This window comes from Dipodomys ordii, unplaced genomic scaffold (assembly GCF_000151885.1).
Source record: "Dipodomys ordii isolate 6190 unplaced genomic scaffold, Dord_2.0 Scaffold20, whole genome shotgun sequence".
Taxonomy (NCBI): domain Eukaryota; kingdom Metazoa; phylum Chordata; class Mammalia; order Rodentia; family Heteromyidae; genus Dipodomys; species Dipodomys ordii.
In genome coordinates, this window is record NW_012267236.1 from 10151946 (window position 1) to 10175794 (window position 23849).

A 23849-nucleotide genomic window follows, 5' to 3' on the forward strand; every position below is an offset into this window, starting at 1 on the left:
ATGTGCTAGAATTAGTATGTGTTTTATCTGTATTAGTGCACTTACAGCCTATCAACAGTGCATTGTCTCCATATCAACAGTTTTATAGGACTAATAAGCTATGATCCCATGAAGATGATGGTAAAGACTAACATACAACAATCACTATTGTAAACATCTATTAAATCATTTACTTATAAACCTTAACTCATTCATATTCATAAAATATGATGTAGGTAGTATTATAGTCCATTTTAGAGACAAGGAACCTGAGGCACCGTGATGACTAAATCTGTTCAATATCTTACATGATAGAGTCAGAAATCAATCCTAGGTTCACTCGATCCAGATTCAGCTTAGATATGCTTTAAGTTATATAATTAATTCCAGGTCCCATAAATAATGGGTTAAAGAAAAAGCCAGCAATATAGCCTCAATTTTCATGATTTGCTTCTTCAATAAAACACTTCTGCAAGACAGGCATAGTGGTACATGCTCATAATTCTAGAATTTGGGAGGCTGAGGTAAGAGAGCCCTGTGTTCAAGATCAACCAGGACTACAGAATGAAATCCCAGAGGAATGAGAGGAGAGAAGGGGGAGAGGGGAATGAATGACTAGCTGTATATTTGAACTAAATGAAGGGACAGTTTAGTATAATTTTCTTTTTCCTTTTCTTGGCAGTACTGGAGTTTAAACTCAGAGCTTGAGCTTGGTACACAAGTGCTTGACCACATGAGTCATGCCCACAAACCTTTTTTCGTTAGTTATTTTATGGATAGGACCTCATGTTTTTCCTTGTACCAGCTTTGGACCTTCATCCTCCTATCTCCACCTCCCAGGTATCTGGGATCACAGGCCCATTCTACCACACCCAGCTTATTTGTGGAGATGAGATCTTGCTAACTTTTTAAAATTTTATCAATACAATTTTACTGTTATTATTAAGAGGGGGGTCATATAGGGAGGTTACAATTCCATAAGTTAGGTAATGAGTACAATTCTTCTTGTACATCACCACCCCTTCCTTCACTTTCCTACAGATTCAATCTTGCTAGCTTTTTGTCCAAGCTGGCCTGGAACTGGAATCCTCTCAATCTTTGTCTCCAGAGTAGCTGGGATTACAGGTATGAGCCACCGCAACTGGGAGTACAGTAGAGTCTTCTGAGTCACTTTAAATGCAGTAAGGATTTGAGAGTCTCACTATAAGATATAAAACCTGAAGCCTATTGTGGTTCCAATTTACCTCAAAATGATTCATGAAGTAGAACCTAGAACTTGCCTAACACTTTCGCTTAGGAATGTCAGTATTTGTTTTAGTACCTTGATGCTTCCCAAACCAACACATTATTTCCTTAAAAAAAAAAAAATAAAACTCAATGGGCATTTTCCCTTCACACTTCTGCAGAGACAAAGTTGTTTTTTTTTTTTTAAACAAATTACATTTCCTACCTGGGAGATGTCTTTGTTCATAATGAGTCCCAAAAAGATATGGTGAAATCTAGTGTTCCAGAGGGCAGGTTTGGCAGGGAGATAGGGTAATGATGTTGTCCAGAGATGGTTCTGAGTTTCTTCACTCTTACCTCATTTAAGATCAAGTATACAAATAACTAGAATAAATGAGAAGAAAAAATAAAAGCCAAAAGGTTAGACTGCCAACTTACTCTTTAAGAAATGACACAGATCAGGAATGGTAGTAAATAAAATAAAAAACAACTTTTAGGGCCAAATGCAAAAATATTTCAAAAATACAGTCCTGACTATACAGCTGAAGTCCTTTCTGCGGACTCCTATTTGAGAATGCTTGCAGCTTAAGTAACACATAATTATACTTGCGCTTCAACTTTTTTTTTATTATGAAAATACCATACAGAGGAGTTACAATTACATAAAAATATGGAATGCTTCACGAATTTGCGTGTCATCCTTGCACAGGGGCCATGCTAATCTTCTCTGTATCGTTCCAATTTTAGTATATGTGCTGCCGAAGCAAACACTGCCCTTCAACTTCTAAAAGACCTATTTATAGGTCTTTAAACTTTTTTTCTGGCTGCATTTATGTTTCTGTTTCTTATTACAGATAAAATCTGTTTGTTCATGTTTTCAGTTATCATTTCATTCTTTAATTTATATAAGTCCCATCTATTATGTAAATTACTGTAACATTTTACTTTTAGTTTGTTTACTGAAATAATTCATACACTTTAAGATTCATAATACTTAAAAATCTGTGACTCTTCTCTCTAATTAACCAGCAAAAAGAAGCTGACCAAGAACCACGAAAGTCCCAATGATAGATATAAAAATAAAGAATTGTCTCAGCAAAGCAAAATTTACTTCTGCACAGAAGGGTACACCATCAGCCAAAAATCTGGGAAGCAAGCACACAGAGCAGGCAGTCTGCTTTGGTATTTATCCCTAACGCAGTAGGCTCTGCCCTTCTGCTCACATTGGTTGAGCTCAGGTTTATAATCTGCTCATAATTGGCTAGTTTAATTAGAGTACAATGTATTTACATTCGGTGATTTTGAAATAAGATTAACAGTTCACAATCTCACAATGTACCCACACTCTTGGCTATTTCTTGAACAGTCTGGGGTGTGTCGTAATTCCATCTTGAAGATAAACCAGTTTAAGACAAAATCTTGATTTCAAAAATCCCTTATCCCAAAGTGGTTCCTCTTTTCCTAAACAAAAGCCAAACCACTCTGCAAGAACAATAACTTTTTTTTTTTTTTTTGGGTCCGGACGTGGGGCCTGAACTCTGGGCCTGGGTGCTGTCCCTCAGCTCTTCAGCTCAAGGCTAGCGCTCTACCACTTGAGCCACAGCGCCACTCCGGCTTTTTTCTTTTTGCTTATGTGGTGCTGAGGAATCGAACCCAGGGCCTCAGGCATGCAAGGCAAGCGCTCTACCACTGAGCCATCTTCCCAGCCCCAAGAACAATAACTTTTAAGCCACACACTTTGATAGAAAAGACTTTTTCTCACACAGAGCAGTGGCTCAAGCCATAAGGTGCTAGCTTTGAGCCAAAGAAGCTCAGGACAGCGCTCAGGGCCTGATTTCTAGACTCAGGAATGGCATCAACACACACACACACACACACACACACACACACACACACGAACACACAAGAACACATGCACGCACGCACAGAACAAACACAAAAAACGTTGTCTTTTTTTTTTTTTTGTCGGTTGTGGGGCCTGAACTCGGCCTGCGAGCTGTCCCTCAGCTCTTCAGCTCAAAGCTAGCGCTCTACCACTTGTGCCACAGTGCCATTTCTGGCTTTTTCTGTTTAACTGGTTCTGAGGAACCAAACCCAGGGCCTCATGCAGGCACGGCAAGCACTCTACCACTGAGCCACCTTCCCAGCCCCACAAAAAACTTTAAAGAGCAACTATTTCACAATGAAAAGTGATGAAAGCAGGCAAAAATATCGATCTGATCACTGAAACAAAGGATCCCTACTAAATGAGATAAGTGCTTTTAAGACTTTCTCCTAAGGGAACTATTTCCAATATTTTCCTTAAGTGCTAGGATGCAAAACCTAAAGAAGAAGAAGAACAACAACAAGTAAAAGAAAATCACAGTCTAACTGGCTTCAATTAGCAAATGTAGTTCAGAGGAAACAGAAAGCTAGAAATTGAGTGGTGTAATTATCTATACTTCAGACCCTACCTGAACTTTGCCAGGATTTGCATCTACCTGCATTTGAAAAAACATATGTATTTGTTTCTATTTCTATGACATTTTAGCACATGTACTGTTTCATACCAGTTATGTGCCACATAATGATGTTTCAGACAGAGACAGACTGCATGTATGATGCAATCCCCTAAAGTATGCTGCCTATTGATTCATACCCATCCTAGTTAGTAGCAGCACACTTTTTGTACAAGGACAAAATCATCTAATGATGCAATTCCTTGAATGTGTCCTTGTTAAGCAACAAATGGTTGTAACTACACCACACTTGAGATCCCAAACTGCACTGTCACCATAAATTCCCTCTTGCTTCTTATAATCATATATTTTCTTATTTCTTTAACTCTAGGCAACCACTTTCCTGTCCTCTATTTGGGTGATTTGTCATTTTTGAGAATGGACCATAAATTGAACCATGCAATAGGGAATACTTTTTAGATTGGCTTTTTTCACTTAATGTCCTGGTGATGCACCTAACTTGTGTGTTGCAATAGTCCAATACTTTTCTTCTGGGGAAGGGGGGTGGGCATTGCCTGCATTGAAGGCTTGAACTGGGACTCTTCTGCTGATGATTGGTGAGTGCTATTGGAGCTACATCACTTTCAGCTTTTTGTTGATCAATAAGAATCTCTGATTTTCAGATCTCAACATCATGAGTAGTTAGGATTATAGGCATGAGCCCCTAGGCACCTGATAATTCATTCATTTTTATTACTACATGGAATGGAGATGTTACCAGTAATTTAGTTGTCTACTAAAATAAAAATTGACACACTTCACAAAAAGTTACTATCCACAATATCATCGACCATTGTCAAGTATATAGTGAAAGTAATTAAACATGCAACAAAGTTAGAAAATGTAATTAAATATTAGGAGAAAAAGTACTCAATAGAGACATACTTTGTGATTTTGATATTGGAACTCTTTGACAAAGATCCTAAAGCAATTACTGAATTATTTTTCAAGACTGACAGTTGAAAAATACTGACAGCAAGAACTCTTAAAAATACAGGAAAATTCTGGGGCTGGGAAGGTGGCTCCGTGGTAAAGCACTTGCCTTGCATGCATGAGGCCCTGGATTCGATTCCTCAGCACCACATAAGCAAAAAGAAAAAAGCCAGAAGTGGCGCTGTGGCTCAAGTGGTAGAGTGCTTCCTTGAGCTGAAGAGCTGAGGGACAGCGCCCAGGCCCAGAGTTCAGGCGCCATGACCGGACCCCCCCCCAAAAAAAATACAGGAAAATTCAAAAGGTAATTAAGTATCACATTAAAAAATTCACTGGCTAAACTTAAAAGTAAGTAAGAGATGACAGAAAAAGAGGTCAGTGAACTTTAAGTAAAAAAAAAAAAAAGAAGATACTCAGAACAGAAGGGAAAAGAAAAGAACACAACCTCTGTGACTTGTTGACAAAATCAAACGTGAATAGATTCTCGGATGGAGAGGAGGAAGAGAATGAGACAGAAATAGTATTTAGGAGGAAAAATAGTTGAAAATTTCCAAAATGTAAAAAACAAACCATCAGATCCAACTATTAGTGAGCCATACTCATAATAAATATAGAGAAAATCACACTAGTAAGCCAGAGCCAAACTTAAATACAAAGAGAAAATTTCAAATGTAGTTTGAGAAAAGTATGACATCAATGAATTGAAACATTGCATGGTATATATGTACCATATTTTCTTGATCTATTCAACAATTGTTGGGCATCTGGGTTGATTCTACTGTTAGGATAAACATGGATATTCAGGTACTGCTCTTGAATATTGATTTAGACTCCTTCAATATATGATAAGATGGTATGAAAGCCCAAAAGAACAATGACATTAAATTATTTGCAGGAAAGTAGACAGAGAAGATCAGAGAAGTTTTAGATAGTAGAAGATTACATTGTATGGGTTAAGAGAAGCTCAAAAAGTCAAATATCAAATGTATTCACTCACTTGTTGAATGTATACTTAAAAGATATTTATTTATACATGCATGTGAATATATATAAAATTGTGAGGCTGGGGAGATAGGAGATGGGGAGAGGGAAAGTGATAGGGGACAAATAATATTGAAATACATGTTGTCTATGTTTGAAGACAGCATAAGGAAACTCATTGAAAGCTACTGAAAGTACCTGAACAATAGGAAAGTTGGGAGAATGAGAAGAGAGCAATAGATGAGATTAATCTGACAAGAGTATAATATATGTATGTAAAATCTAGTTGTCAATTTTGGAGCCAATAGTGGAAACGGGATGGGGGCTCTCAACATTCTAAATAATAGTGATGGCTCATTTAATGCCCCTTTACCTTCAATACACCTGGTATCCACAGATTAGACACTGAGAATATACTAGTCCACTATTTGTCAGCAGGGAGAAAGGTGTTAGCACAGTGGTAGGGCGAAGGAGGAGACCTGTACATGAACTGCTTAAACAGTATTTAGGTGGCTCTCCTCATCTCAGCCTTGTTCCTCTCCTTCCACTTTCAACAGTTTTACAATAATCCTAGCCTTTTGAAGACTCACCAATACAAATTCAACTGGCTTATAGCTTTCTCCCCTTAAAATAAGGCTTTCTCAGGTTTACTAGGTTTTCTGCCTCGAAAAAATTTTGATAGCTTCTACCATTTTCCTATTCTTTTTTTGGTCCAGTCATGGGGCCTGAACTCTGGGCCTGGGCGCTGTCCCTCAGCTCTTCAGCTCATGGCTAGCCCGCTACCACTTGAACCATAGCACCACTTCCGGCTTTTTTTTCTGCTTATGTGGTGCTGAGGAATCGAACCCAGGGCCTCATGCCTGCAAGGCAAATGCTCTACCACTGAGCCATCTTCCTAGCCCCCATTTTCCTATGCTTGTGGACTTATGACATTTAAAAAATCCTTATTATTTTTATTTTTTCTCTTGCTAACTAAGCTGTGGCTTTAGGAAGAAAGCAATATTAAATGTCTGCTACAATCTCCATTATTTACCTAGAATCAAATACTACAAGCTATTATTTCCAATATTTATTTACTTTGGCATTCCTGTTATTTTGCAGTCATTTAAAAATTTTTGCTTTGTGTGTTTTTGCTACCTCATTTTATCTGGCAAGTTTTAAATCTATTATTTTGACATTCTTAAGAACCAACCAGCAAGTGAAGTTATTCAGTAATATAAAATATTTAAAATATTGGCACTGTAGCTCAAGTGGTAGAGCGCTCACCTTGAGCTGAAGAGCTGAGGGACAGCGCTCAGGCTGAGGTTCAAGCCCCACGACCGACAAAAAAAAAAAAAAAATTAAAATTATCCTATGCAACAGTTCATTGGGCAAGTTTAGGAAGAGAATCAGCTTTGGCCTAAGACAATGTCTCTCTGACAAACTGTACAGAGAAAACTGTGACTTTTAGAATTTAGTGAGGAAAAAAACCAATGTATCCTTTGTTGACAACTGTTGACTTATAAAATGCCTGTCCAAAAAACTGTGGTCTAGCCAGGTGCTGGAGCTCATGCCTGTGATCCTAGCTGATGCTAGCTGATTTCTGAGATCTGAGGATCGTGGTTCAAAGCCAGCCCAGGCAGGAAAGTCTATGAGACTCTTATCTCCAATAAGCTACTCAAAAAAGCCAGGAATAGTGCTGTAACTCAAGTCACAGAGCACTAGCTTTGAACATAAAGAGGCTTGAGGTAGCATGCAGGCCCAGAGTTCAAGTCCCAGGACTGGCAAAAAAAAAAAAAAGAAAAGAAAAAACAAAAACTGTGGTCTAATTCTGTAAGGAAGCAAAAGAAATAAACCTCTAAGACAGTGAGTGCATTCTCTTACTCAGGTTTATTTGCTGTGAGGTATTACAAAGTAATTTGTTATTAATAACACCTCAAGTGTCACTATTTACATAATTATTTTAACAAAAGTAATACAAAGTCAAGGTTCACTATGACATGACTTTATCATCTTGAGAATATATTTTCTGAATGGGAGAGGAATAAGTAAAAATTCTAAATTATTAGTGTGTTTAAATGAATAGCTTAGATTCGTTATGGTGTTATTAAGTGATGAGTATTGTAAGTAAAATATCAATACTAGCAGCAATTATAAATTATTTTTATAACATGAAGTTATGATTCCATTTTAGTTTCTGTGTTCTTATTAATTTTATCTCAAATAAAATTTAAGCATAGGGCTGGGAAGGTGGCTCAGTGGTAGAGCGCTTGCCTTGCATGCATGAGGCCCTGGGTTCGATTCCTCAGCACCACATAAGCAAAAAGAAAAAAAGCCGGAAGTGGCGCTGTGGCTCAAGTGGTAGAGCGCTAGCCTTGAGCTGAAGAGCTGAGGGACAGCGCCCAGGCCCAGAGTTAAGCCCCAACAACCGAACCCTCCCCCCAAAAAAATTTAAGCATAAATTTTTTAGTTCAAAGTTATTCAAAAGTTAAGAAATAATGGGAACTTGAGCTTCTAGAAAAAAAGTTAAGAAATAAGATTTTTCTTGGAAGAAATTACAAGATTTTCATGAAAGAATGATCTTACCAAATTTTCTATTAATGATGACATGAGCTATACTCTCCAATGGAAGATAAAATTCCTTAAATAACTGGAGAGACTATTTGGGGGAAAGAAATCAATAGAATGGAAAGGACAGAGAGGGGAAGGGTAAATATGATAGGAGTATATTATATACATGCATGAAAACAGTGCAATGAAACATAAACTGGCAAAGAGGAGGGAAGAGGGCAGGTGATAAACACAGTAATATAGATGAGATGAATTTGATTAAAGTAATTCTATGCATGTATGTAAACATCACAATGAAGCCTCCTTTATACATTAATTATATATTAGTACAATTTCTAAATGATTAAAAAGAATTTTGGGTGGGGTCAGTCATGGGGCTTGAACTCTGGGCCTGGGCACTGTCCCTCAGCTCTTCAGCTCAAGGCTAGCACTCTACCATTTGAGCTACAGCGCCACTTCCAGTTTTCTGGTGGTTTATTGAAAATAAGAGTTTCATGGCTTTCCTGCCTGAGCTGGCTTTGAACGGCAATCCTCAGATCTCAGCCTCCTGAGTAGCTAGGATTACAGGCATGAGTCACCAGCACCCAGCTTAAATAAAATTTAAAATCAAGTTATTCAAATTAATGTGTAACTGCATCCCTTTAATAATGAATCTATACAGAGGAGACCTGGAAAAATGATTTTAAAAGAAAATATTTTAGTTCTTTTGCCTTGTTAATCTTTCATTATTTATTTTTTATTGTGAAAATACCATACAGAAGGGTTACAATTACATGGGCAAGGTAATGAATACATTTCTACCAAGCATTATTGCCTCCTCCTTTGTTTTCCCTTCCTATCCCTTCTCAACTACCTCCCCCACCCCCTTGCCAAAGTTGTAAAGTTCGTTTTTCGACGTAACAACTTGTACATCTCATTGTTGCAATGGGTCCACCTGTATCCTTATTTAAATGGTTTGTTTTTCCCCTTCCCCTCCACAAATTATACCAACATCAAATACAATGAAAGCAGGGGTTATACCATGGGGGAGGGGCATACAAAACAACAAAGAAATCATCATATAAATATGTTAGAAACAAAAGCAAGAAAGAAGAAACATTTGAATACTTATCTTGGGGTTCATTTCACCTAACATCAACTTATCTGACCTTTTCTGCTTGTCTCAGACATATACTAGTTATTGCAAATAAGGGAAACCATGAGACCTATGTTTCTTTGGGCCTGGCTTACTTCACATTGCCCCCCATTTGTTAGGAAATGGAAAGACTTGGGAAAAAATTATATCATTTTTAAAGGCTGATTTCCCCAGTTTACAAAATGCTTCTATGAAAATCATGCAGTGTCTCTCCAGAAACTGTTTCTTCATACAACTTTGTAGGTATTTTTAAAAATCTGGGTACATCAAGGGTGTTCTGTAGCCAAAGAAAGTGCTTCAAGGTGCAGTGGAGGGAGGAAAGCAAGCTCCAAGAGGAATCCCATGGAGAAATATATATGGCACCCTTAGTTAAATGGTATAACTTCTACCAATGAATGAACAATAAAGAAAAACTTTTTTCCCCAAAGTCTCTGACATGAAAAAGAATGTCAGTTCAGAAATGTTTATAAGGAAAATGGAAATGCCCAAATGTCCATTAATCATTGAATGGATTCATAAATTGTGACATATTAATAAAATGAATCTTCGTAGACGTGAAACAAATGGACTCAGTGTAAGTCACCAAATTCCTTTCTTACAAAGTGAGGAATATAGATAGCATTAAGGTTAAAAATACAGACTCTGAGTCCAACTCCCCTACTAACTTTTTGGCCTTAACATTAGATAATTCGTTATATTTAGTCAAGAAGTGATAGGAAAGTAAACATCTATATTTTCTAGAGACTTAAAACAGTATTTGGCACATGGTAAGTGCTATGGAAGTGTTTGGTTAATAAATAGGCCACAGCCAACTAGGGTTAAGTCTTTGTTCTACTTGTTCTATTTGTTTCTAATAGGTGATGGGAGCCAACAGACTGGGGCCAAAAAATGGAACAAAAGGAGAAGGAGCAGATGTTAGCTAGCACAGGCATATTCTCTTCCCTCTCTCTCTGTTTCTCTCTCTCTCCCTTTGCTCCCACCCTTGCTCCCTCAGCTTCACTGGTCACTGTGAGGTTGTTTGTCAACAGAGCTAATTTTTCATTTCCAGAATGAGGTTAAATGCCATCGCTGAGGAAGGAGGTGGGTCCAGGGGGAGAAGCAAAGTCCCCTTGACCATAGCATTTAAAAGCAACTTATACCAGGTCACTTGCTGAACCAGAAGCAATACAAATTTCTTTCATCTCCCAAAACTTGTGGGATGATCTACATTACTTATCACCAAAAATATAATTTGTGAATTACGTTTGTTTAGTTATTTTGTTAAATGTAAGAAGTCTTGAAGATTACTTCAAGGACAGAGAATGGCAGTCTAAGAATCAAAGCCAATCTGCCCCTTCCTCCCTATAAAATAGGTATATTACCCAAATATATGATTAAGGTGAATTTCAGAACATTTTATCTCTTACAGAAAAACAACAAGTCAATGAGTTAGGAAACCTGAGCTCACAGGCCATATGCACAATATTTGGTAAGCTGCCTTTCAAATGAGATCTGGTCAGTCAGAGCAGTAAAGTATAACTGAATCAATGACAAGTCAATTACCATTACTACTGGTAATTGAAAATACATTTTACTGATTTTTGATTCTAAGATCTACTTGCTTATGATCAAAGATGAAATAACTTTAAACTGTGGAGAATTTTTTTGTAATTTCATGTAGGTTTTTTCAAGAAGTTTATTATTTTATTTTAAATCCAAACCAAATACAACTGAAAACCCTCCAAGAATAACTTAAGGACTTCCATTCATACAATAATTACCACTTACAACATCACTAGGTTATTGGAATGATGCTTAGATCGAAGCAATTAAACAATAACAGGGGGGAAAGATCTAGGAAAGACCCTATTAAAATGCTGATCAGAATAGAAGAGTGTGAAAAACCACATGTTCTTTAAAATTCCTCTCAGGTTTAACTTTAACTAAAGCAATAATGATAACATAAGTAGTAACATCAAATTCTTAATCATAAATGAAAAGACAGCACAAATTGTCTACTCTTTCCTATTTAACCATCTGGAACATATTACAAACTCCCTGAAAGCAAGAAAAATCTGCAAGTATAATTACACTCTGGGACTATTAGCATGACATGCTTCGATAAATACTCCTAATAGGATCTGCTGACATAATAACTGGCATTAAAACTGATGGATTTTCATTATTTGGCAATTTGTTCTTACTGGCTAAATACTAAAATTAAAAAAAAATTAAATTGTCTATGGAATAGAGGAGGAAGGATCCCTCCCCACACTCCACACACATACCATCACCCAGCAAGGGCAAAGCTGTAGAGGTGAATGGAAGGGACGAACAAACATCTGCAAAGGACTCACCATATTCCCAGCCCCTGGCACCAAACGGGCACAACTCTCTGTTCTAATAAAAAAGGACTTGAGGGCTGGGAAGGTGGCTCGGTAGTAGAGTGCTTGCCTTGCATGCATGAGGCCCTGGGTTAGATTCCTTAGCACCACATAACCAGAAAAGGCCGGAAGTAGTCTTGTGGCTCAAGTGGTAGAGTGCTAGCCTTGAGCTGAAGAGCTGAGGGACAGTGCGCAGGCCCAGAATTCAAGCCTATGACAGACAGATACAGACAGACAGACAGACAGACAGACAGACAGACACACACACACACACACACACACACACACACACACACACACACGTGACTTGAAGCCAAGACATGATAGCTTACATCTATAATCCTAGCTACTCAGGAGGCTGAGATCTGAGGAATACCATTTGAAGTTACCCCAGGCTGGCTTTATTTCTAATAAACTAATTTTTAAAAAGCCAGAAGTAGAGCTGTGGCTCAAGTGGGAGTGCACTAGCCTTGAGCAAAAGAAGCTCAGGGACAGCACCCAGGTCCTGAGTTCAAGCACCAGAACTGGCAAAAAAAACAAAAACAAAACAAGTGACTTGAGAACAGAGCATGTAGCCCAGTGGTAGAGCACTTGCTTAGCATATGTGAAGTTCTGGTTGAAATTTCTAGTACTGAAGGGGGGCGTGGGAGGGAAGTGTCTTACTAGGTTAGGAGGATATATAAAATCTTGAACTGGCTAAATTCTAGTTGGCTAAAGGTCTTATCTCAAAAAAAAATTCAAAATTTCCTGTTACTAGGTTTGGAGATTTAATATACACCAGGAAGGCTACAAGGAAGAGTACCACCAGCTAAGATTTATAAAACGACAACTTTGGCAGCTGAGCAGTGGAGGCAAGAGAGTTGCTGTGACAGCATTACCCAGATATAATGAGCACTGAGACGAAGCAGCAATACTTTGAGACATTGGACTAATTCAACAAGAGCTGTGAGCAACAAAGAGGCCAGATTGCTTATCTGTATCTGTAAAGTAAGAAAGCAATTTATGTTTACTCAACAACTTCAGAATATAAAGGTACATGGAAACAATGAAGTTAACTAAATCACCTATACTTAATTAAAACAAGTATCTGCAAATGTATTATTCTATAAATATAGATCTATATATACTTTTGTTTTAATGATTATGAACTCATAATTAATGTATTGATTAAAAACATGTTAGCTGGGCACTGGTGGCTCACGCCTGTAATTCTAGCCACTCAGGAGGCTAAGATCTCAGGATTGCAGTATCAAGCCAGACCAGGCAAAAAAATTCTCAAGATTCTTACTTTCAGTTAACTAGGAAATTTAAAAAAAAAAAAAGTTGAAGATATGGCTCACATGTAGACCACCAGACTGAAAAAGTTAAACAAGAGCTTATGGCCCAGAGTTCATACCCTAGTATCAGCACACACAGACACAGACAGACACAGACACACACCTGCATGCAGACAAACAAAAACCTATTTTTTCTTTTTCTTTTGTTTTGGTACTAGTCATGAAACTTGAAACCAGGGCCTAGGTGGTGTCCCTGATCTTTTTTATTCAAGTCTAGCACTTCACCACTAGAGCTAACTTCTACTTTGGCTTTTTGGTGGTTAACTAGAGATAATAGTCTCATGAACTTTCCTGCCTAGACTGGCTTTGAACTATGATCCTTGCCTTCCTGAATAGCTAGGATTATAGGAATGATCCACCAATGCCCAGCTAAAAACCCTATACTTTAAACTAATATATAGAATTTACCATATTACTAAATATTATTCTACATAGGTTTTTGTTGTTGCTGCTTTTGCAAATGTGGAGTTTGAACTCAGGGCCTCATACTTGGCTTGCTGGCTGCTCAGCTTCTTTGCTCACTCTTCTGCTACTATATCACTTGAGCCACATTTTCCAGCCCTTCTTTTTGCTGGTTATTTTTGGAGATAGGGTCTCAAAGACTTTTCTTCCCAGGCTGGCTTCAAATCGTGATCCTCCAGATCTCTGCCTTTTGAGTAGCTAAGATTATGCATCACCAACATTGGGCTTTTTATATAATTCTTACTTTCTGTTACATACTCTCTGCATGTAGTACAGGTTTATGAGCAATGTATTAATATGTTGGATTATCGACTGGTTGTTTTTTTGTTTTTGTTTTTGTCGGTCATGGGGCTTGAACTCTAGGCACTGTCCCTGAGCTCTTCAGCTCAAGGTCAGTGCTGTATCACTTGAAGCACAGCACCACTTCCGGGTTTTTTCTGTGTTTGTGGTACTGAGGAATCGAACCCAGGGCTTAATGCATGCTAGGCAAGCACTCTACCACTAAGCCACATTCCCAGCCCTCCAGTTTTTTTTCAATGAAAAGTAATATTGTGATGAGGCTTAAACCTCTTATATTCCTATAAACAACAAGGATTCTGGTGTGGGAAACTCATTAATGCCATTTAGTTAAGTCAAAGGCTTATGGGAAATAACAGATGTTGGAGGGATAGACAAATGAACTCAGTTATTTACACATTAACTATGAGTCAGCAACAGGACATCCAAGTACATACATTCAATTCATTTTTAAAGAAGTGGAACAAAAGGTTTTTGGAAACACTAATGTAGTGATAGTAATGTAGTATAAACAATGACCAAGGGAAACTGTGAAGGAGGAGAGAATGAATTTTCTGTACTATTGAAACTTAAAGGGGAGAGGCAGTTAAGAATAAATTTAGAAAGACAGAAAATAGATAAAGGTAAAAAGAAAACCAGAAGTTCAGAGTATAGAAATAATAATATCCAGTTCCAAAAATTATTTTGGATCTGCTGAAAACAATCACAACAAATTTTTAGATAAGTCATGAGGCCTTGCTAAAATAAACCCCAATAAGCATGAATATGTGCCTCCAAAAGTACCAGGAAGCCAACACTACAATTCTTGAAACAATATGCTTTTTATGTTTTTTTTTTAAACAATATGCTTTTATGGTTTTCTTGTTGTTATTTTTGGTCATGGGGCTTGAACTCTGGGCCTGGCCGCTGTTCCTGCGCTCTTCAGCTCAAGGCAAGCACTCTACACTTGAGCCTCACTCAGCACCACTTCCAGTTTTCTAGTGATTTATTGGAGATAAGTCTCAAGGACTTTCCTGCCCAGGCTGGCTTTGAACCATGATCCTCAGATCTCAGCCTCCTAAGTAGCTAGGATTACAGATGTGAGCCACTGGTGCCCAGCTGCTTTTATGTTTAATGTTGCTACCACCATCCCCATTTTCATGCCATAAAAATCAAAAGATGTAACCAGGTGTACTATGTACATTCATGGAACAGCATTATAAAGTCTCCTTTCATTGGGGGAGGGGTATCTAGGTCTGTTTCCTTTCAAGGTAGCTGTCAAGATTCATTATAGTAAACAGATTTCTGTTCATAATTTTAATTTTTTCAGACTTTCCTATCTTTTCTACTTACTTGTTTGTTTATTAAAAAGTTGATTTCACTTTCTCCTTTTATTTTCTGTAAAACCATCAGGGATTAAGAGCTTTAGTCCCCCAACAAACACTTTCCAATCCTTCTAAACACCCACAGCCAATTTTTCAACTTTGTCCACTTCTACTCAGAAACTACTAATGCAAAAAACACACTCCTAGTTATAGGTGGGTCTCATGTGCATATAAGAGGTGGTTGTGAGAGATCAAAAGTATCCTCTTAGAACAAACTACATTTGTCTGGTTTGGGAGAACATGCTGAGCTATTGCTTGGTTGGGGGGGAGTATTTTTACAGACTAACTTCACTCATTATTCTTATAATCTGGATATTTTATCTGTCACAATCCATTAACCTACTTAAACATCCTCTTTTTTTTTTTTTTTACCCAGACTTACATTCTTTTCTTTTTTTTTTTTCCTTTTTCTTTTTTGGCTGGTACTGGGGCTTACAGTCAGGGCCTGGCCTGTCTCTGAACTTTTTTGCTCAAGACTGGTGCTCTACCACTTGAGCCACAGCTCCATTTCCAGCTTTTTGGTGGTTAATTGGAGATAAGGTGGCCTCCAAACCATGGTCCTCGGATCTCAGTCTCCAAGTAGCTAGGATTATAGGCATGAGCCACCAGCCCCTTGATTCTTTTAAAAAATTTAACATGTTATTTTAAGAAAGGGCACTAGAAGAGTAAGAAATACCAATTCTCGCACACAAAAATCCATACAAGTATAAGAAACTATACTGTTAAAATTACGTACTATGAACAAGCCATTCAACAAATAATTTTAACCACCTGTGAAGCCAGATGTTTAAAAGGGAAATGTACAAACAACAGAAACAGCAGGAGTGATATTTACCCAATGTTCAAATAGCCATTTCCTTCTTCTGCAGATTATTACTATTCTTTGTCTCTCTCATTCTTTTCCCCAGGTAAATATAACTTAATATCACAACAGTACCAAATGCTATTTGACAGAAAAATTCAGTCTTCCTGTAAATCATGCTATTTTTTTTTACTTTAGAAACTTTGTCTGCTTTAGCAAAGCCTAAACTTAAAAGTAGACCTTTAATATTACAAAGCTTAATCTAAAGCATACTCTCCAACTGCCCCAGGTATTTTCATGAATGTAGGATGAATAGAATGGCTGAGCAGTAATGACAAATTTCTCCCAGTCTCCTCTTAGTCTTCTCTTCTGGGCTTTCTACTCTAATTCTTTCATTTTCTCATCTTCTTTCCTCTAGAAAACTACAGGTATTCCTCATCTACCACAGATTGGTTGAATAACCTTCTATGTATCCTCACACATCCTAAGCTTATTCTGCTATAGCACCAAGTGAAGCAATTAGATAAGTGGACTATAAATTCCAGAAGAGCAAAACCTAAGTCTTATTCTTTGTATTATCTACAAAGGGTAGGAGAGTACTGAGCACTGAGTAGATTCTTTTTCTTTTTTTTTTTTTGGTTGTGGGACCTAAACTCTGGGCCTGGGCGCTGTCCCTCAGCTCTTCAGCTTAAGGCTAGTGCTCTACCTCTTGAGCCACAGCACCACTTCCAGCTTTTTCTGTTTATGTGGTGCTGAGGAATCGAACCCAGGGCCTCATGCATGTAAGGCAAGCACTCTACCACTGAGCCAACCTCCCAGCCCCTGAGTAGATTCTTAAAAGACAGTCAGCATTAGTCTCCACCAGCATATTAGTCAGCACCCATCACTGCTCTAGCAACGCTACCACTGTAGGAAGGCTTACCATACTGATGTATGGAAGCCCAGATAAATTCCCTAGAAATGCAGTCCTGATACACAGTATCTATTGTGTGTCAAATGATACTTTATAGGCTCTATTTAATTTTATTTCTTCAAAACCCCAGAAAGCAAAAATAATTCCTCTTTTTTACTAATAGGCTCTATTTAATTTTATTTCTTTAAAACCCCAGAAAGCAAAAATAATTACTCTCTATTACTAATAAAGAGAATCAGAGCTCAGGAAAGATAGGTCACTTTCTCATGGTCACAGGTAAAGAAAGATTGATATCTAAATCTATATATAAATTGCAGCCATTTCCCCTTTATTATTCTAATTTCCTAATACTAATACAATTGGTTTTGTTGATTCCCCAAGGATATCTAAGATTGAGAAAGAATGAATAAGATTTATTTTTCTTGCTACATCCTACAATGTTAAACATCCTTTGGGAACCCCTAAAATCATTTGTGAATTATGTGGAGGACTGTAAAGATTTGTTAAGATTACTTGCTCTGGATTCAAATACTATTTTTGCTACTAGCTAGGTAAACTTGGATAGTTCATTTAATTTTGCATGTTTCAATTTGCTAATCCAGAAAATAATCTTCAGAAGCTACAGGGCTGCTGTGAAGAATAAATTACAATAGATATGAAGAACTTAAAACCCAGCCCATCACACAGTAATAGTAACACTAATAACTAGGATTATCATGTGCTTACTATGCATACTACCATGTCTTCAAAATATTTAGTATTGTTACTTAAATTTACATAAAGGGAGGAACCCAAAGGTACAATGTTTCTGTGACTCTGAAAATATACAATATTTATCTAAATGAATTCCAGGAAATGAAAACAATGGTTTTTCTTATTTTGTTTCTTTTTAAGTTTACATAAAAAAGTCCTTCACTTTTTGTATATAAGTGGCTCTCAAATTATTAAGCTAATAAAATACAGAATCCTTCATTGTTCACATTCAAACAATTCATTCTGCAAAACTCAGGAACCATCCAGATTGTCCTGGGATACTAGAGGTATCATGGTTATTTTCAATCTGAGGGGAACACAGATATATACAGCATATGTCAGATATCCTAATTTCTAGTTAAGATTACTTAAGTATATTGGAGCCTCAAAGTAAACTTGTTCCTTATGAAAAATAAATATTTTTCAAATGTAAAAGAAAACTGAGGAGCTTGTGTTATTGTAGAGGGAAATAAAGAGCAATTACACAATTCTTTAGTGGATAATTAAAAACAGACAAATAATACTAGTGTTAAGGTTTTCCAAATTATCTGCAGAATAAGTCAACAGGATGCCAGCATCTGCTCTTGGAGTTACATATATCTTTTGCGCAAGCTTCTCTTAACATTTCTCTCATTTAAAATGGGCCCCTAGGGAGGCAACAAGAAGAAAATCTGTGACCATTTTCTGATGCAATAGAGGGAGAGGCCTTTCCAATACTGAATTTGAGGAAAGTAACTACTCCATCCCAATTGTGATGGCACTATCCCTGTCATAAATATAAAAGTAAATTGGCTATAATTTCTGGTACATTTAATCTTTTTAAAGAGTACCTAATTTTCTTAAATAAAATTATTTTCATCTATAAATTGTGAATTTATAAACTAAATATTTACCTTATAAAATGCAAATGATAATTTGTTCTATTCACAAAAGAAAAATATTTAAAAAAAGCTTATGTAACCCAGTCATAACAACATGAACTCTGGATTCTTCAATGTTCCCTCACAAATTACTTGCTTTGTTTACTTTAATAATTCCACATTTCCCTCATATGAATTATACTGTGAAAAAAGACCAGAGAATGAAACAAATATCTGGATTTTAATTCACAGTAATCTTCACCACCTTCATATATTCTAGATTCTTATTCATGTTTGTCCAACAATGGTGTATTTCTTCACAACTGCAAGGATATCAGTAGCTGAATTAAATCAGAATCTAGTAACTATGATTTGCCACTAACCTGCTTTTGTGACAGTAGGCTAAGTAACTAAGATTACAGGAGTGAGCCAATGGTGGCCAACCAAACTGCCACTGTTCTAACGTCCAGAGTAGAATAACTTAAGTATGATGGTCAATCTTGATTGTCAATTTGATTGGATTGAAAAACATCTAGGAGATTAGGACCACACTTCTGTGTGTGTCTGTGAGAGTTTCATTAGATGACAAGGGGTTCTGACATAGTGAACTGTATAATCTGATGTATTCAAAACTTGATGACTTTTGGTAAATAGTGAAAAGTGAAAGTAGAACCTGGTTGGAGGAGTAGGTCATTGGGGCAGCTTTTTGTTTTTTGTAGGTCACAGGGCTTTAACTTGGGGCTTGGGCATTGTTCCTGAGCTCTTTTTGCTCAAGGCTAGCACTCTATCACTTCAAGCCAAAGCCCCACTTCTGATTTTCTGGTGGTTAGTTGGAATTAGAGGTAAGAGTCTCAAGGACTTTCCTGCCAGAGCTGGCTTTGAATCCTAATCTTCAGATTATCAGCCTCTGGAGTAGCTAGCATTACAGGCATGAGGCACCAATGCCCTGGCTTTGGGGCAGCTTTTGGAAGGGCATTATCTTGTGCTAGCCTTATAAGCATTATGCCCACCTTTGGTCCTCAGCTCCACCCAGACATGAGCAAATCCCTGCCCTGGAGTTCCTGCCATATAGTTGGCCCCTCCCTCTCTCCAACCAGATCCACCAGAACTCCCATCTACCTCACTCTTCCTACCTCCCAGACCCTGCTGCTACCTATAGCGGAAGCTGCCATGTGCTCTCTCTCCAGGAGAAATATGGCTCCTCTAATAAACCTTGCAATAATTTTTCTCCTGTGCCTGCCTGCCTCTGCATGGTCCCCTGGCATGGATGTGACAGATCCTTTCATGGATCCTTTCAAGCCTCAGCCTTCTACTCTACTTCCTGTTTGCCACAAGGTGAAAAACTTCCTCTACCAGACATCTCTAATGTCATGATATTCTGCACAAATGCATGGGCCAAAAAACCCATGGCCTGAACCCTCTGATAATATAATCTTATGATATGATATGATATAATAAAATATGGTATAAAAATATAACTTCTCTCTTGTCCCTCTCATGTATTTTTCACAGCAAGCCAAAGCAACAAATACAGTAAGCATAAGCAATCTTTTCTCCCCATCTCACCATTCCCCGATCCAGTCTGCAAAAAGCTAGATGGTAAATTATTTTAGGATTTATATATTATAGAGCCTCTGTCACACTGCTCAACTGTCTGAGAGTGAAAACAGCTGTAAACTATATACAAACTAATGGAAACTGTAGTTTTAAGATAAAAACAACAACAACAATTTTATTTCTAAGAAACAGACTGAAGGCCAGACTTGGCCCATATTCTGGCTCACAGTTTGCTGACACCTGGTCTAGATCACATACCAAACAAAACAAAACCAGGCACTGGTAGCTCATATCTGTACTACTGGCTATTCACGAGGCTGAGATCTAAGGAGCAATGTTGAAGCCAGCTGGGAATCCAGCTCAAACACTAAAGTCTGATTCATCTCCTTCAGCATAAACCTGCACTGGAAGTATGGCTCAACTAGTAGAGCGCCAGCCATGAGGTAAAAAACCAAGGAAGAGCTGGAGGACCTAAGTTTAAGAATTGGTGTCAGCACAAAAAAGGAGGAAAAAGGATTATAAATTAGCTAAATGCTAAGGAAAAATCGTTTTTGATGATGAGTCATCGTCAATTTCTCAGAATAGTGAGAAATAATAGTGTGAGAGAGCATGATACAGCAGAAAGAACCTATACAAGCTTTTAATACACACTAGTTGCTTAATAAAATATTGATCTCCTTTCTCTTGTCAGCAGTGCCATCTATCAAGCCAATGCTTGATGCTAAGCCCGGCTTCTAAAATCACTTATTCTGGTCCTCTGACAAGAGCTTGATTCTTGATGTTGGTGAATATACTCCTGGTACCCTTGTCTCAAGCTTTTAGTGCTACTTCATTCTTTTTTTCCCATATGAATTCAAAGCCACACATCACAATATCATCCATTCTGGATAGCAGATGTCAGAACAACTATCATTCACCCATAAAAAGCTGGTTAGAAATAGACCATATCATAGTTCATGCAAGGAATTTAAGCAAATACAAGGGGACTGACATAATCTCCTGTATCCTATCTGACCACAGTGGAATCAAGCTATTTCTCAGTAACAAAGCATACCGCAGAAATTACTCAAATACATGGAAATTGAACAGCACACTTCTAAGCAATGCCTGGGTAATGGAAGAGATTAAAGAAGAAATTAAAAAATTCCTACAACTCAATCAAAATGAAAACACATCGCAAAGAAACTTGTGGGACACAGCAAACACAGTCCTGAGGGGCAAATTTATTGCCCTCAGTGCCCACATCAAGAAAATAGAGACAGACCAAGTAAATAATCTCATGTTGCAATTAAAACAGCTAGAAAAACATGAAAAAATGGAACCTAAATGTAAGGTCCGCTCCTGGATGGCGAGAAGACTCCACCCTCCTCGCAGCAAAGTCTCCACCCAGTAGCTGGCACACCTGGAAGAGGTCACATCTGCATCCACTGAGGTCACATCTGAATTTGATGTGGCCACACCTTGCTCCACCCATACCCTAGACAAGGCCTAGCCCAGGCCCAGACGCACTTTTTTCTAGCTCTCTCTTCTCTTTCCCAGCTCTCCCTTCTCTTTTCTAGCTCTTTCTCAGCTCTTTTCCACCTCTTTCCCAGGTCTTTCCGAACCTGGTGCCAGCCAGACAATGAATAAACCTACCCCTTACCTGAACACCACGTACGTGGTGCTGTTCTTATTCGGCTACCTCTTTTTAAAAACCTAACACTAAAGTTACTAGGCGAGCCAGATAACCAAACTAAGAGCGGAGATTAATGAAATAGAGAATCGGAGAATCATAGCCAAAATTAACCAAACAAAAAGCTGGTTCTTTAAAAAAACAAACAAAATTGATGAACCACTAGCAAGATTAATTTTAGAAAGAAGAAAGGAAACCCATATTAACAGATTAGGGATGCCACGGGAAAAATCACAACAGGTACCCAAGATAACCAAACAATTTTAACGGACTACTTTCAAAAGTTATTCTCTCTAAAGAAAGAAAACCTGGCAGAAATGGATGCATTTTTAGAGAAATACAAGTTGCCCAAACTGAGCAAAGAAGAAGTAAATCAATTAAGTAAGCCAATATCCTACAACTAGATACAGGAAGCAATCAGAGGTCTTCCAACAAAGAAAAGCCCAGGACCAGATGGATTCACAACAGAATTCTATAAGACCTTTAAAGAAGAACTAATACCCATACTCCTCAAGCTCTTCAGAGAAACAGAGAAGGAGGGAGCTATCCCAAACTCATTCTACAATGCCAATATCACACTCATCCCTAAACCAGGCAAAGACCCAACCAAAAAGGAGAATAACAGGCCAATTTCCTTGATGAACACAGATGCAAAGATCCTTAACAAAATTCTAGCTAACAGAATCCAGAAACACATAAAAAAAAATCATACACTACGACCAGGTAGGCTTCATCCCAGAGACACAGGGATGGTTTAACATACGTAAGTCAATAAATGTAATCCAACACATCAACAGAGCCAAGGTCAAGAATCACATGATTATCTCCACAGATGCAGAAAAGGCCTTTGATAAAATTCAACATTCATTCATGCTAAAAAGCTCTGGAGAAAATAGGAATAGAAGGAACATTTCTTAAAACAATAAAAGCCATTTACAACAGACCAATAGCCAATATTATACTTAATGGGGAAAAGCTACAACCAATTCTCCTAAAATCAGGAACAAGGCAAGGATGCCCACTGTCTCCATTCCTCTTCAATATAGTCCTGGAACCCTTAGCCAGGGCAATAAGGCAAGAAAAAGACATTAAAGGGATCTGCATAGGGAAAGAAGAAGTTAAATGATCCCTTTTTGCAGATGACAGGATACTATACTTTCACAATCCCAAAAACTCCATCCCCAAACTCTTAAAAATCATAAATCACTTCGGCAAAGTAGCAGGATACAAAATCAATCCACAAAAATCAGTCGCCTTCCTGTACACTGACAATGTACAAGCAGAGAGGGAAATAAAGGAGGCAACCCCATTCACAATAACCTCCCCCAAAATAAAACATTAACCATAGATGTAAAAGAACTATTTAATGAAAACTATAAAAAGTTAAAGAAAGAAATTACAGAAGACACTAGGAAATGGAAAGACCTCCCATGCTCTTGGATAGGCAGACTTAATATAGTGAAAATGGCAATACTGCCAAAATTAATATACAAATTCAATGCAATTCCTATTAAAATCCCAATGACGTACATCTCTAAAATACAGAAAACAGTCCAAAAATTCATATGGAACAACAAAAGACCTAGAATAGCCAAAACAATTCTAGGAAATAAAGACAACATGGGAGGGCTATCCATGCCGAACTTCAAACTCTACTATAGAGCCATAATAACAAAGACAGCATGGTACTGGCACAAAAATAGACCCGAAGACCAATGGAATAGAAGATCCAGAAATAAATCCACATGCCTACAGTCAGCTGATATTTGACAAAGGAGCCGAAGACATACAGTGGAAGAAACACAACCTCTTCAACCACTGGTGCTGGGAAAACTGGGCAGCCACATGCAGAAGACTAAAAGTGGACCTCAGCCTATCACCATGCACCAACATCAACTCAAAATGGATTAAAGACCTTAACATCAAACCTGAATCTCTGAAACTACTGCAGGACAGAGTAGGAGAGACACTTGAACTTAGAGGCACAGGAAGGAACTTCCTGAACAGAGTCCCAGGGTCACCACAAATTGGAGAGACTCGACAAATGGGACTACCTTAAAATAAAAAGTTTCTGCACAGCTAAAGCTATAGCAACCAAGCTAGAAAGACAACCAACTAATTGGGAAAAATATTTACCAGCAGTATATCAGACAAGTGGTTAACATCCAGTAT

The 23849-nt window shown here is 37.8% G+C and overlaps 1 protein-coding gene across 1 annotated transcript in view; it reads right to left on the reverse strand.

The window, feature by feature from the left end:
- Ncoa1 (nuclear receptor coactivator 1) overlaps positions 1-23849 on the reverse strand; it is a 155777-nt gene that overhangs the window by 90734 nt on the left and 41194 nt on the right. The window contains exon 3 of the mRNA XM_013013652.1: positions 1430-1587. The gene's annotated coding sequence lies outside the window, so the exon portion shown is untranslated. The remainder of the gene's footprint in view (positions 1-1429; positions 1588-23849) is intronic.